Genomic DNA, 6,025 nt, shown 5'->3' with positions numbered 1-6,025 from the left:
TTTAAAAGATAAATTAGTGGGTGACTACTTTATAATAAGTAATAAAAGAAATGGCACCCTTGAATTAATATCCTCAGTGTCACTCAGACTCCCTATCAAAATGATCCCTGTGCAGTTATCATAGACTGATCTTGAGTTTCCCTGACTCTGAAAAATAAGTGAAAAGACCAACATATTTTGCTTAATGGAAAGGAGAAAGTAAAATCTCTTAGGACTACCTGCGAATCAGCAAAACCCAAAAGCATCCACTGGGTACCCAGGGATTTATCATCTAGAAATCTACCCAGGTGATGGACTACTGAATTGATGGTCTGTTCATTGTCACAGACTGCCAGGAGCCAATTCCAGCATGTCATAATTACAAGAGTTTCATCAAAATGTTGATTAAGCATGGAGACTCAACAAGGGCTGAGTCACATAATGTAATCCCCTTTCAGAACAGCTGGAAAAGCATCTACCCAAACCTGAATAGGATTGTCTACTGCCAGACAGCTTAGGACATCTTAATCTACATTTTATTGCCTCCTGTTGTCCAAACACCTGAACAGCTGTAGGCTATTCCCCAATCTGACAATGCTTCTATAAACCCTACCCTTTGAAGTGTATGTCTCCACCTTGCCTTAAGACAAATTGTGTTAATAAAAGCAGGGGTCCTGAGTCAAGGAGAGAGTCTTTAGCTCCTTTAGCTGAAGCTCCTCTGACCCCCAATGCCTCTCAAAAATATCTTTCATCTTTGGACTCCTTATTGAATCTATGTGCAGCTCCTTTCTCCAGATTGCTGAACCCTTCATAATGCTGGGACAAGAACCCCGGCAACAGACAACTGTGGAACATCAGTTTTGGGAGCAACTACTGACCTGTCTCACAAATAAAGAGATTCTTGGACTATATCTAGAAGATCAAAATGTATTTCTAGCACCTCATGATATGCGTGTGTGAGTGTGTGTGTGTGTGTGTGTGTGTGTGTGTGTGTGTGTTACAAGCCATTAGTAACCCTATGAATGAGTGATGCTCACAATATCATGTTCTCAACGGCCCTGCTCAGCCCTTGTAGACTCATACCTACGGCTTCTTTTATGGGCTCAATACATCTCATATTTGATCTGCCTCTTTCCTGCTGCCTTCGACTTCTCCCAGCATTATTGTCTCTTCAAAATAACTCTGCCTGCTCATGATGTGCCTGAAGTAAGACAGCTTCAGTTTTGTCTTTTTTTTTTTTTTTTTTTTTTTTTTACCTCCAGTGATGTTCAGGCTTAATTTGCTCTTGGATCTACTTGTTCATCTTTTTGGCTGTCCAGGGTATCTATAGAGCCTTCCTCCAATACCATACTTCAAAGAAGACAATCATGTCTAAACACTGTGACAATTTTTCTTTTGAAGAAAAGAAAATATTAGCATCAGGTTTCTATATAGAAATGTAATTTTCAGTCCAGCCTTTATTCTCATGAAACATAAGTTGACTAAGATCAGGAAAGTTAGGACTCAGTAAATGTAAAGTGTCTTGATTGATACCCTCAATCTAAAATGTATCACAGCTTGCATATTTGAAATGTGATACTGCATTACAACTAGAAATTATTTTATTGGCCTTGTTATCCTCCATCCTATCTAATAAAAGAGTAATATGTAAATTGACCATCACTCCAACACACAAGATGGCCACCCCCATGTGGTGAAAGATGGCTGCCCCCATGTGGACACAAGATGGCCACCACAAGGGACCAGGCCTGCAGGGGAGGGCAGTTGTGGGTGAGCAGGCCTGCAGGGGAGGGCAGTTGGGGGTGACCGAGCCAGCAGAGGAGGGCAGTTGGGGGTGACCAGGCTGGCAGAGGAGGGCAGTGGGGAATACCAGGCCAGCAGGGGTGGGCAGTTGGGGGGGACCAGGCCTGCAGGGGTAATCAAGCTGGCAGGGGAGCAGTTAGGCATCAATCAGGCTGGCAGGGGAGTGGTTAGGGGAGCCAGCAGTCCTGGATTGTGAGAGGGATATCCAACTGTCCACTTAGGCCCGATCCTACAGGGCAGTTGAACATCCCTCAAGGGGTCCCAGATTGGAGCGGGTGCAGGCTGGGCTGAGGGACACACAGCCCCCTTGCACAAATTTTGTGTACCGGACCTCTAGTTTTTAGCCTTACCAGAGAGCTGTACTGATTTTTCAGTAATTTCCGAATCTGCTGCTATACCGCTGTACCTAATTTTAGGTACTTTGCCTAGTACATGAAAAAAAATGCGTCACAAACTAAAAATAACCAACCAATCGTGGTCAAACCTCATGGTTAGCCATTGCAAATGTCTGCCCCCATGTGTTTGAATTGACTTTGTGTGGTTTAAGGGGACAGTTAGGTTCAGGGCCTCAGGTCTGGTAGGGTTAATAAACAGAGTTCTTCAGTGCATCAATATGCATTAAATATTTACTTAAGCATCAACTCCCTGAAAATCTAATTTTCTAACCAAACTTATGTAATGCACTTTTGAAAAATAGTTAGAAAACAAAGGAGATTTAGTGGGAAAGTGGTTATGTCTTTAAATATTTTAAAAAGTACAAAAAGGAGAATAAATTATTTTGTGTGGATGGAGTAGATAAATCTAGGATGGAAGGATAGAAGTTGCAAGGAGGTGTAATTTCAGTGTATAGGGAGACTTTTTCTTGAAAATTAATATAAGCCCTAACTGGTTTGGCTCAGTGGATAGAGCATCAGCCTGCGAACTGAAGGGTCCCAGTTCAATTCCGGTCAAGGGCATGTACCTTGGTTGCGGGCACATCCCCAGTAGGAGGTGTGCAGGAGGCAGCTGATCAATGTTCCTCTCTCATCGATGTTTCTAACTCTCTATCCCTCTCTCTTCCTCTCTGTAAAAAAAAATCAATAAAATATATTTTTTAAAAAAATTAAAATAAGATAGAACGTCCTGAGCAGAAATGGGCTCCTCAGAAACCAGTATGTTTTTTTGCAGTCAAGGTATCCTGACAGAGAAGTCCAAACTCTATGCCATGAGTGCTAAACTGGGTTTCCAACCTACTTTTTAAAAAAAATTCTCATCCGAGGATATTTGTTGATTTTAGAGATTGAGGGAGAGGGAAAAAGAAAGAGAAACATAGAAGTGAGAGAGAAACATCGATTATTTGCCACCTGTATGTGCCCTGACTGGGATTTGAACCCGCAACCCAGGTATGTTCCTGACTGGGATTTGAACCCACAACCTTTGGTGTATAGCAGGGTGTTCCAGCCAACTGAGCCACCTAAGGAGGGCCAGATCACAAATCTTTTCAGCTTTGTGGGCCTTACTGTCTCTGTCACAACTGCTTCACTGTAGTTGTAGGGTGAAAGCAAGCCTCCATAATCTATGACTGAATGGGCATGGCTGTGTGCCAATAAGACTTTATTTGCAAAAAGAAGCACTGGGCCAGATTTGGCCTGGGAATTAATGCTTGTCAGCCGTGTTACATCTTATTTTCTGAATTAGGTTTGAGCAGGACCTAGACATCAGCCAGCTCCCTTCTGCACTTAAATTTCAGTGTTAGTAGATTCTTTGCTCCTGGCATAGGTACCATTTGCCAGAAGATCCTTTCAAGTTCAGCTATCCACACCCACCTGTTATTCAGTTGTGCAGCTAGCCAATTATAATGGAAAAAGTCCCCTTAGATGAGGTTTAACCTCATCATTTGACCCCAAAGAATGGGGAATGTAACGAACATTTTTCAAAAAGGAAACCTGAGTACGAATTGTATGCCCCCAACAAACAGTTAATATACTCAATGGCTGGACACAGGAATGGCATGTTCATGGACCATGTTGACAGGACAAAACGCTGAAACTGTTGGCAGAAAGCTGAAGTCAATAGCGAAGGCAAGTGAACACGGCCTGCAGAGCCCGGCAGGAAGGCTGCAGACGGGTGGCCCTTTGTCTGAGGTGGGAGACCCTCAGCCCAGAAGCTCGGAAGCAGCTGTGCCTTCAGGTAGAGAATTTCTATTATCCCCATTGCTTCCAAATAAAGCAGGTTTTTAAAAAAATTAAGTCTAGTTTTTATATTATGAAGTAGTTTGATTTAATTGCCTGCCTATTTAGAAAGTGTTGGAGAAACTGGTGTTCTTATACGTGGAAATATTTAAGTGTTAGCTATTTTAAACTCAAAACAATATTGACTGATTTAAAAATTAATAAATGTGCTTGAATACTTTGAGAGCTTTCCTTGGGGAATCTGGAACAATATTATTGCCATTATCCTACATAATAAAGAGGGAATATGCAAATTGACCATCACTCCACCACAAAGATGGAAGCACCCATAGTTACAAGATGGTGGTGCTCAGTCCTCTCATCCCCGCTGGAGTCCCCTAGTCCTGGGGGGGCGGCCGCTGAGAGTGGGCAGCGTGAGCAGCCTGGCGAAATGCTTGCTTCATTGCCATGGTGATGAGGCAAGTGTTCTACCCTGGCCACGGAGGGCCTCCGGGCAACAGGCACCGAGTGGTGGGAGGGGGGAATGCTTGCATCGTTGCCCCAGCAATGAGGCAAGTGTTCTGCGCCTGGCCATGCAGGGAGGCCTCTGGCCAGGCGGGGCACAGAACACTTGTGTCATCGCCCCAGTGACGAGGCAATCATTCCATGCCTGGCTGCAGAGGGCCTCTGGCCAGGGAGGGCAGTTGGGGGCCATGAGGCCAGAAGGGGAGGGCAGTTGGGGGAATCAGGCCAGTGCTTGGGGGAAGTTGGAGGGAAGCAGGCCAGCGGGGGGGGGGGGGGGAGGGGAGTTGGGGGCGAGCAGGCCAGAAGGAGAGGGCAGTTGGGGGAATCAGGCCAGTGCTTGGGGGAAGTTGGAGGGAAGCAGGCCAGCAGGGGAGGGCAGTTGGGGGCGAGCAGGCCAGCAGGCAGAGTGGTTAGGGGCTATCGGGCAGGCAGGCAGGTGAGCAGTTAGGAACCAGCGGTCCCACATTGCGAGAGGGATGTCCGACTGTTGGTTTAGGCCCGATCCCACAGGGACGTCCTCCAGCAGTCGAACATCCAAAAGGGGTCTCAGATTGGAGAGGGTGCATGCCGGGCTGAGGGACAACCCCCCCACCCCCGCATGAATTTCATGCACTGGGCCACCAGTTTACAATAATTTTCTTTCTGCTCAAATCAAGAGGATTCACAACTGTTTTGTTCCCTTGTACCAATTCCCTTTCCATAATTACGAACAACACAGGTGACCAATGAGCAGTGAACACGATTATTCCTCTGGATGTCTCAATTTGCATCTTGTGTCGAGTCCCAGGGCACAGAATGTGTAGAAAACCCGTGTTCTCTATGCTGGTAATTGTGTGCTGCGATTCACCATCCACACGTTGACAAGAAACTCTAAGTCACCTTAAATTAAGGCTCATGTTAAATAGACCTCACCCAGCAGAGTCACAGATGTGTCGCTTTCTCTTTTAGGATGGTTCCCTTCAGCCAAGCAGCTTATTTCATTTGCTTGTTTGCTACAGTCTCCTGTGGTGAGTGGATTACCTACAAGACGTCCAGTTAAGGGTGTGGGAGGGAAGTTAGGAAGGACCAGGCACCACTGGAAAAAGCTACTGAACATAGAGCTTTGGGGAAGGAGCCAGGCCCTAGTAAGTCAGGATATGTCCTTTTAATGCTCAGTATTTCCCAGGTACCTCAGGGCGAGGAGCCCAGCAGTGAGAGTGCCTCTGGGTATGTGCTGGCAGAAACTTCTGTTTGGTTCTCTCCAAAGTCAGTGTATTGCTAGCTGCCTTACCCTGGGCCGAGTCACCTGGCAGTTGACAAAGACTCAGGCCCAGAATGGGGGCTCTCAGGCTAACACCACTCATTGTTTGCACCCTTTCTGAGCATTGAGATGGGGAAGGTGGCAGCTTAGTAATTATGAATCAGCCAAAACCACCAGTCACCTAAGAAGCAGGCCACTCCTGTATTCTTGGCACTTGTATTCCCAGAAGCTCCCACCTAAAGAGATCTCTGCTCTTCCTAAATATAAACCTTACCCAAACGCAAGTCATCTTAGCCACACCTCTGAGAGGGAGAGAGGCAATTTTGTT

The 6,025-nt window shown here is 45.8% G+C and overlaps 1 pseudogene; it reads right to left on the bottom strand.

Annotated features, from left to right (window-relative positions):
• Positions 1–6,025, bottom strand: part of LOC103295476 (plasma kallikrein-like) — a 218,455-nt pseudogene that overhangs the window by 128,502 nt on the left and 83,928 nt on the right.

This window comes from Eptesicus fuscus, chromosome 8 (genome assembly GCF_027574615.1).
Source record: "Eptesicus fuscus isolate TK198812 chromosome 8, DD_ASM_mEF_20220401, whole genome shotgun sequence".
NCBI classification, from domain to species: Eukaryota; Metazoa; Chordata; class Mammalia; order Chiroptera; family Vespertilionidae; genus Eptesicus; species Eptesicus fuscus.
This window is presented reverse-complemented; position numbering and strand designations above follow the sequence as displayed.